Below are 10,561 nucleotides of genomic sequence, written 5' to 3'. Positions count from 1 at the left end.
CTGGGAAATATTATCCTGGGTGCGGTAACCCAATCACAGAAAAACACACATGGTATGTACTCATTGATAAGTGGCTATTAGCCCAAATTCTTGAATTACCCTAGATGCCTAGAACAAATGAAACTCAAGACGGATGATCAAAATGTGAATGCTTCACTCCATCTTTAAAAGGGGAACAAGAATACCCTTGGCAGGGAATAGAGAGGCAAAGATTAAAATAGAGACAGAAGGAACACCCATTCAGAGCCTGCCCCACATGTGGCCCATACATATACAGCCACTCAATTAGACAAGATGGATGAAGCAAAGTTGTGCAGGCCGACAGGAGCCCGGATGCAGATCTCTCCCGAGAGACACAGCCAGAATACAGCAAACACAGAGGCGTATGCCAGCAGCAAACCACTGAACTGAGAATTGGACCCCCGTTGAAGGAATCAGAGAAAGAACTGGAAGAGCTTGAAGGGGCTCGAGACCCCATATGTACAACAATGCCAAGCAACCAGAGCTTCCAGGGACTAAGCCACTACCTAAAGACTATACATGGACTGACCCTGGACTCTGACCTCATAGGTAGCAATGAATATCCTAGTAAGAGCATCAGTGGAAGGGGAAGCCCTGGGTCCTGCTAAGACTGAACCCCCAGTGAGCTAGATTGTTGGGGGGAGGGCAGCAAGGGGGAGGATGAGGAGGCGAACACCCATAAAGAAGGGGATGGGGGAGAGGGATGTTTGCTCGGCAACCGGGAAAGGGAATAACACTCGAAATGTATATAAGAAATACTCAACTTAATAAAAAAAAAAAAAGAATGAGAAGAAATTGTTCTTACATTGAAAACATACCAGAATTTCAAATAGAGAATCATGCAGTTTCAAAATCTGGGGGCTTAAGAAAGTTCTTCGTGCCGCCACTCTGACAAGCAACAAAGCAAAAATGGAAAATGTTGCATGGGACTTCCCAGCAACCATCTCCTTCAGATAGATGGCGCTCTCTCCTGAGGGATGCTGGTTTTATTTAAGCAGATCCCATTTCATCAGACTGTGTAATAATAAAAAATATTTTACTATACTTTCTCTGAATTTGCTTCTGAGTTCAACAATATCTAGAAGCCACTGAAGCGCAAACACAAACTAAGTGAATCTGGGCTTGTGACTAGGAATAGCACCCACTTGTAATTCAACTAGTGCCCTCTAAGACGCTAGGCTGACACATTTTAATATTAAAGAGAAATGACTCTCTGTGAAACCTCAGAGGACAGTGTATTCTTGCACAGAAAAGGCCAAACACGCATCCTAGAATTAAGGACATGCTAAGAAGCAGTCAGAAGAGGACCTTAGCCCAAATCAGAACAGACAGGCCGTACAGTGGGGAAAACCAAATTCAATACCTTTCCAGCTTGATTATCTCAACACTCTCTAGGAAATTTGGGACAGCTGCAAGATTTAAGCCATGTATGTGCAGGTATAACTTGAAAGAGCGTCTACATAGAGGAGGCCTTATAACGGCTCTAGGTGCCAGTCACCATGCTGATGGCCATTGTCTAACGGGCATCAGAAAGAAACTGCTTGTCAACTTGAGACTGCGAGGGCCCAGGGAATTTTCTCCATAGGAACAGTATTATGATCTGAGCCTTTTGCCACCACTAGCCACTGAAAGTCTAAAGCTAGTCCACACATTTGATCTTTCATGGTGACTTCTGGAACTCTGCATAGAAAAGAAGCTTCCATAGACATGCCTAGACTACCTATATGAGTTGTTTTCCCCGGAACTTAGTGAATCTGAGCAGTAAACCTACGGATCCCCTTCTACGAAGTGTCCTGTAACTAAGTGCCCAGGATCGTAAGTGCCTACTAATTGCTTCCTGTATTCCCTGCCTCCCTAATGAAATCAGTCATCAAAGAAATCTGAAGCCCACTCACATCTGTTGATGCCTCTGCCTTTGAAGAGATTAGAGCTCAAGTCAGACGCTAATGATGTCGCTATTACCAAACAACTAGCAGAATGCAAATGATTTGTCTTCGTGTATATATGAGCCACCACACAGACCCCAGAGAAATTCAGTCTCCTGTTTATGCGTTTGATTAGCAGAGAAACATCCGGGGAAGTGTCGATGTAGTTCTCAGAAGCAAATCTTCTCGTGAGCATAAGATCTAAAATGTCAGTTTTAAAAGACAGAAATATGTGAAGAGCAGCTCCGGGGTCCTCCTTGGCGTTTTGCATATGGCTTTAAGAGGAGGCAGTCTTTATTGACATTCTGCAGTAATTCCAGGAAAACTCAGACAGGACCCGCAGCTTCCTTCAAATCCTCCTAAAGGCAAAACAGAGGACAGTAATATGATAATCCCAAAGCAGGCTTCTGCCCAAAACATTGCCTATCTCTTTGGATATAGAAGTAAGTTAAAATAGCCCCAAATGCTATACAGATTTGTTATTTTTCTGGCTTGCCTGGGAGGATTTATTTTCCTAATTCAGGTGACTGGAAAAGAACTGGGATTCTTCCAAGAAGGTACTTTTGTCGGTCTAGTGCTTCAGATCCAATGAGACAAACTGAAAGGGAGTGAGAATTTCCCTGAGCGAGTTTTGCTAGGAAGATCTTGAACCATCAGTGCTAGCTGGTCATGGTTAGAACAGTGCGGCATGCCTGGGCACTCTGAACACCCTCCTAGGTGTCTATCATACCTTTGCCAAAAGAACTTCGTCCTTCCATAGCTTCTTTTCAGATTGTTTGCCACATTTTGTATCTTTTAAAAAAATACTTAAGGAACATTTGCGTTATTGAACCATAGTCTCATCCTACAATAGAACCAGAACTTTAGCACAAATTTTAAATATTGAAAGCATGTCTTAAAGTAATATTGTTGTGTTTTATAAAAAAGGAACTCAAGGGTATGTTTGGTAGAGTAGGGTATGGTGAGGTGGAAGGGGGTGCCTCTGTGGGCCCATGCTTAGGCATCCCTTCCCCCTGAGGTACAAGACATATGATGGATATTTATGAAATTGTTTACTTGGGGGATGGGGAGGGGAGTTGAGGGGGTGTAGAGATGGAGAGAAAGAGATCAAGACAGCAAGAGAGAGCAAGAGTGAGAGAGAGAGAGAGAGAGAGAGAGAGAGAGAGAGAGAGAGAGTGTAGAGGAGTAGAGGCCAGCCATGAACGGCTGGAGAGAGTGGGGAGGGGAATGGGGAAAGAAGGGACAAGAAGGGGGGAGAGGGGAAGAAGGAAAGAGAGCAAGAGAACAAGGGAAAAGAGGAGGGGTCAAGCAGACCCTTTTATAGTGAGTCAGGCATACCTGGTTGTTGCCAGGTAACTGTGGGACGGAGCCTAGAAGGAATGCTAACCTATATAAACTAGATCAGTGAGATACACCAGGGAGTTGGGGTACTTGCAACCAAAACTAACAATCTGAGTTATATCCCTGGAACCCACACCATAGGAGAGATATGACTCCCAAAAGTTGTCCCCACACCCATACATGCATATGACTGAAAAAATATAAAATAATAATTACTTGATATGGTGATTTGATAGGAATGCCCCCAATGGACTCAAATGTTTGAAAGCTTGGCCACAGGGAGTATGACTGCACTTCTGTTGCCTGTGTGTCACTGTGGAGGTGGTCTTGTGAGGTCAGATATGCTTAAGCTATAACCAGTGTGACACAGTCACACTATAGAACTGTAGAACACTCAGCTCTTTCTCCAGCACCGTCCCTGCCAGCACACTGCCACGTTTCCCATCATTACAATAATGGACTAAACCTCTGAAACTATAAGCCGGCCTCAACTAAGTGTTTTCCTTTATAAAAGTTGTCATAGTCTCAGTGTCTCTGCACAGTAATGGACACCCTAACTAAGACATTTAGGAATCAGAAGGGAATTATCCCAAAAAAGTTAAAAATAGAGTAACCTACCATGGGCAAAAGGAACCCCACTACTTATCCAGAAGAACTGAAATCAAGGCTTGCAAGATGTTTCCATCCTTGTGATTCTTCCCACTTGATTCATGACAGTTATCTAGATGTTCACGAATGGATACTTGGAATATGGCATGACGTATTTCCATGCAGCCTTAAGGAAGCAGAGCCCACCATGGGACTGATCATGAAAGAGTCTCAAGGGTACTGTGCTGAGAGAAATAGGTCAAACATACAAGAAAAGTGCTGTGCACTTCCTAAGTGAGAGACTGACTCAGGCAATAGCAAAGCTCACAGAAGCATGACAATGTAATGGTGGAGGCAGGGGGTGGAGTCAGGAACTAGAAGCAGGTACTCAGGTGTATCTCATTTTTCTCATACAGGATGAGAAGAGATCTGGAGGTCTTCTACACACTGCGAGCTTAAAGCCAGTCTTTTCTTTATCAGATTTCCTCCTAATACTCTCTTCTTTGGTTCTAGGCTTATTCTTTTGTCTCAACTGCTATTTCTTTTCTTTGTTTTCTACCCATGAGCTACATTATAAAAGAATTCTCTGCACAGTTTATCTCATTCCTTTCTTGTCAGCTACACCCAGTCTGTTATATATGTAGTAAATAAGAGTGGTGAACGTCCACTTTTACCTAGACCTTGTACCCGACCCGTATACACTATTTAAAATCCCTATTTCAGTGTTTACAACATCCATTTTAGAGATTACACAGAAGATAGCTGACCATTCAATGCTGAGCATTCTTTTCTTACTGTTTCATTGTTAAACCTAGGAGAGTAATGAGCTAATATGAAATTATTCATATATATCTCTGATAAGTTTTCTTAGAAACATTCTTCAGAGGGAAATTGTTGTCTTGAAACATATACTAACAAATTTGTTTCCAGGGAAGTTAGCAATTTGCAGGAGTGTCAGGTCCTTATGAGAATATAAAATTCATCTCATTCTTGTCAACATTCAGTATTGTATTTTAATACTTTGAAACCTGAGAAATGAAAATAGTTTGTGACTTTATTGTGTGTTTTTGTTATTAGAAATTCAGCCATATATTTCTTACATGGATTATCTTGTATTTCTGGTGAGAAGTTCTTTATGCAATGGGATTCTTATATGTAGAGAATATCAAACCTCTGTCATAGTTTCAATCACAAAAAAGTAAAACATCAGTTTTTAATTGGCAATTCTTTTCTCAGTAGTATAGAATGCATAGAAAGTATTTAGTTTTATGTTATTGCATTCTTATTCAATTTGTGCTTTTTCAAAGTTTGTTCTTATAATGGTTCTTTTGTAAGTTTGTAAATGACAAAGCATATAGTCAACTGTTTATAATTGTTCAATGTATGTTTGATATATACATATTTATGAATATATACATGTACATATAAAATGGATAAAATGGATGTAGTATATATAACATGAAACATATAGTAGGAAAAATGAAATCAGGTAAAAAACTTTATTCTTTTTGCGTGTGTGTGTGTGTGTGTGTGTGTGTGTGTGTGTGTGTGCTATATATGGGTATGTTGGATTTGTTTGTTTCAGTATTGTAATGTACGTGTGTGGAGTATGTGTATACTGTATATGTGTGTGAATTGGATAGGTGTGTTTTGTATTTGTCTACATATATGTGTGTGTATGTCTGTGTGATGTATTTGTGAGAAAATAGAGGTAAGAAGAACATTAAGTTGCTGTAGGAAATATTTAATCTCAATCTTGGATTTCTTTCTACCCCACCTTTTAAACTATCCCAAATAAAAGACACACATGGCATTTATATTTATAATACACCTTTATTCCCACAAATACTTGACAGATATCTACCCTGTATGCTATTAAAATCTATTTCCTATATAAAAAACATGTTATTACTGTGTTTCATCTGGGCTGCTCTTAATTCCAATTGGCCAGCACTCATGGCCATGCTTTCTTGACACCGAACCCATGGCATCTTTCTTCTCTTCCAACTTCTTTCCCTCCTTCTGGTCCCTCCAACCCACAAGACTACGAACCCAAGACCACACCTATCTCTCTTGTGCCTAACTATTGGCTGTAGGCATCATTATTCACCAATGAGGGATAATGTAGGTGCCAAGTTTGCTGGGTAGTATCACATGGGTAAGTGTAGACTCTTTTGTCCCTGGGAGTTACCAAGCCTTGGTAGCCAGTACTTATCATTGCAGTACAAATCAAAAGATCAAACTGCAACATTGTTTGGTTCCATCCCACCTGCCTCACTCACTTGAGGCAGATTTTTCTCACTAAATGTGGAGCTCAGCTAATGAACAGAAAACCCCAGCAATCCTTTAGTCTCTACCCCCACAGTGCTAGGGTTTTAGGCCATATAATCATAACAGGTTTTTATGTGTGTGCTAAGATTTTAACTCAGATCTCATGCATGCACAGGACTTAGATCAATTGAGCCATTGTCCCAGATTTTATCCACATAAAGATGTTACTCTTTATGTACTTTTACATTATATAATCTAATAGATCATGTACAGTAAACTACCCGTGTCTATGAATAAGCTGACATGCAGGTCTTTTACATTATAATGCAAAGTTTGATACACATATGTTAAATTTGTTTTTAGAAGTTCTAAGTTCTGACTATAGTTACAATAAAAGGCCTGGCAATTTCTCCATGGAAGAACCATTTTTTTCACTTTTTTATTTTATTTTTTATTGAATTTGTTTAATTTACATTTCAAATGTTATCTCTGTCCCAGTTTCCTGTCCATAAACCCCTATCCTATCAACTCGCCTTCTTTGAAGATCTTCCCCACCCATTAACCCACCCCTTCCTGCCTCCCTTCCCTAACATTCCCCTACAACGGGGGATCCTGCATTGACAGGACAACGGCTACTCCTCCTGTTGATGCCCAACAAGTTCATCCTCTGCTACATATGCATATAGAGCCATGGGTCTGTCCATGTTTACTCTCTTTGGGTGGTGTTTAGTCCCTGGAGCTCTGGTTGGTTGGTATTGTTGTTCTTATGGGGTTTCAAACTGCTTCAGCTCTTTCAATCTTTTATTTAACTCCTCTAATGGGAGCCCTGTTCTCAGTTCAATGGCTGTGAGCATTCATCTCTGCATTTGTCTTGCTTTGGCAGATCCCCTCAGGAGACAACGATATGAGGCTCCTGTCAACATGTACTTCTTGGCATTAGCAATATGGTCAAGGTTTGGTGGCTGTATGTATATGGGCTGCATCCACAGGTAAGGCAAGATCTGAAATGGCCGTTCCTTCAGTCTCTACTCTAAACTTTGTCTCCATTTTTTTCTCCTATGAAAATTTTTGTTCACCCTTCTAAGAAGGACTAAAGCATCCTCATTTTGTCTTTCTTCTTGAGCTTCCTGTGGTCTGTGTATTGTATCTTGGGTAATAGGAACTTTTTAGAAATATCCACCTATCAGTGAGTGGTTTTTTGTGATTGACTTGTCTCTCTCAGGATGATATTTTCTAGTTCCATCCATTTGTCTATGAATTTCTTAAAGTCATTGTTTATAATAGTTGAGTAGTACTCCACTGTGTAAATGTACCACATTTTTTTGTATTCATTCCTATGTTGAAGGAAATCTGGGTTCTTTCCAGCTTCTGACTATTATAAATAAGGAAGCTATGGAAATAGCATGTGTCCTTGTTATCTGTTGGAACATTTTTTGGATATATACCCAGGAGTGGTATAGCTGACTCCTCAGGTAGTACTATGTTAAATTTTCTGAGGAACCTTCAGACTGCTTTACAGAGTGGTTGTACCAGCATGCAATCCCAAAAACAATGGGGGAGTGTTCCTCTTTCTCCACATCCTCACCAACATCTGTTGTCACCTAAGGTCTTTATCTTAACCATTCCGATAGGTATGAGACAGAATCTGAGGGTTGTTTTGATTTGCATTTCCATGATAACTAATGATGTTGAACATTTCTTCAAGTACTTCTCAGCCATTCACTATTCCTCAGCTGAGAATTCTTAGTTCAGTTCTGTACCCCATTTTTAATAGGGTTATTTGACTCTCTGGAGAGTAACTTCTAGAGTTCTTTGTATATATTGGATATTAGTCTTCTATGGGATATAGGATTGGTAAAAATCTTTTCCCAATCTGTTGGTTGCTGTTTTGTCCTAATGACAGTGTCCTTCGCCTTACAGAAGCTTTGCAATTTTATGAAGTCCCATTTGTCGATTCTTGATCTTAGAGGATGAGCCATTGGTGCTCTGTTCAGGAAATTTTCCAAAGTGTTCATGTGTTCAAGGCTCTTCCCACTTTTTATTCTGTTACCTTGAGTGTATCTGGTTTTATATGGAAGTCCTTGATTCACTTAGATTTGAGCTTTGTATAGGGTGATAAGAATGGATTGCTTTGCATTGTTTTACATGCTGACCTCCAGTAGAACCAGTACCATTTCTTGAAAATGCTATCTTTTTTCCACTAGATGGTTTTAGCTCCTTTGTCAAAGGTCAAGTGACCATAGGTGTATGGGTTCATTTCTTGGTCTTCAATTCTATTCCACTGATCATCTGCCTGTCTTTGTACCAATACCATACAATTATTATCACTAATGCTCTGTAATACAGCTTGAAATCAGGGATGGTGATTCCCTCAGAAGTTCTTTTATTGTTGAGGATAGTTTTCACTAACCTGGGTTTTCTTGTTATTCCAAATGAATTTGCAAATTGCTCTTTGTTACTCTATGAAGAGCTGACTTGAAATTTTAATGGGGATTTCATTGAATCTGTAGATTGCTTTTGCCAAAATGGGCATTTTTCCAATATTAATCCTTCCAATCTGTGAGCATGGGAGATCTTTCCAACTTCTGATCTTCAATTTCTTTCTTCAGAGACTTGAAGTTCTTGTCATACAGATCTTTCACTTGCTTGGTTAGAGTCACCCCAGGGTATTTTATGTTATTTGTGACTATTTTGAAGGGTGTCATTTCCCTAATTTCTTTCTCGGATTGTTTATCCTTTGAGTAAAGGAAGGCTACTGGTTTGTTTGAGTTAATTTTATATCCAGCCACTTTGCTGAAGTTGTTTATCAGGCTTAGTAGTTCTCTGGTGGAACTTTATTGGGTCACTTAACTATACTACCATATCATCTGCAAATAGTGATATTTTGACTGCTTCCTTTCCAATTTCTATCCCTTTAACTTCCTTTGGCTCAAGCTAGGACTTCAAGTACTATATTGATTTAACTTTAGTACCTGGCATCTATCTACATCTAGAAGCTCATCCATTTCATCTAGATTTTCCAGTTCGGTTGAGTATACTTTGTGTAGTAGATTGTGATGATTTTTTGTACTTCCTTGCGCTTTTCTGTTATGTCTCCCTTTTTATTTCTCATTTTTAAAAAATTTGTATACTTTCTTAGTCCCATTAGTTAGCTTTGCTAGATATTTATATATCTTGTTGATTTTCTCAAAGAAAAAATGGTCTTGGCTTATTGATTCTTTGTATAGTTTTCTTTGGTTCTAGTTGGTTGATTTTAGCTCTGCGTTGACCTGTTTCCTGCCCTCTCCTCCTCTTGTGTGTGTTGGCTTCTTTTTGTTCTAGAAGTATCCAATGTACTGTTAAGATGATAGTGTAGGGTCTCCCTGATATCTTTATGAAGGTACTCAGTGCTATGAATTTCCTCTTAGCACTGATTTCATTATGCCTCCTAAGTTTCGGTATGTTATCCCTTAATTTTTATTAAAAATTTTTAACGTCTTTAATTATTTCTTGATTTCTTCCCTAACCAAGTTATCATTGAGTGCTGTTTTACTCAGTTTCCATGATTATGTGGGGTTTCTGCTTTTTGTTGTTATTGAATGCCAGCAAAATTTTGTGGAGATTACATAGAATGTATTAGAGTATTTCAATTTTTTTTGTATCTTTCGAGTCTTGTATTGTATCAAATTATATGTTTATTTTTGGAAAAGGAGGTGATGAGAAGTTATATTCTTTTGTTTTAGGGTTAAATGTTCTGTAGGTATGTTAAATCCATTTGGTTTATGACTTCTGCTTATTGCTTACAACCATTCTAAAATGTACAGATAGATTAATGAGGTCTAAATGACATTGCCCCCAAAACCAAACAGACAGAGTCTCCCACCTGGTCATAACTTGTCACCAAATGAAACATTTAATAATGTCAATGCATTGCATCTAATCAAGTTTTTCATTAAAGGGGTGCCATGGGAAAGCTCCCAAAACCCCAACCCATTGGAAGCCTATGGTTGTGCTTCATAAACTGACAGGAAGGACTCATTACTTGATATGGCATTGAATCACTCATATAACATAGAGAAGTCAAGTGCATGCCTTCCTACAGCTTTCACCATGATGGGACTAGTATTCATGGTACCAGAAGGTAATCTGCCCCCTACCAAAGCAGAAAGTTGAACACCAACCCAGCCAAAAACCTTTCAACCTACAATGGTGACCAAGATATATGTTGGTGCAATTGTGAAACCAACTTCATGGAAGTAACTAACCAATATCCGACTTGATTAGATTCTCACTCCATGAGATGGAACCCATACATAATGCTGCTTGGGTAATCGTGAACCTGAAACTGGATAGGCCTGGGACCAAGAGGAAAACCTCACACTCCTGTTCTGCCTAAGGAAAAATGTTACATTAGTTTTTTTCAAAAGCTTCTTTTA

The sequence above is a fragment of the Rattus norvegicus genome, chromosome 16 (assembly GCF_021556685.1).
Source record: "Rattus norvegicus strain SHRSP/BbbUtx chromosome 16, alternate assembly SHRSP_T2T, whole genome shotgun sequence".
NCBI lineage: Eukaryota > Metazoa > Chordata > Mammalia > Rodentia > Muridae > Rattus > Rattus norvegicus.
The sequence above is the reverse complement of the archived record's forward strand: the minus strand, read 5'-3'. Positions refer to the sequence as shown.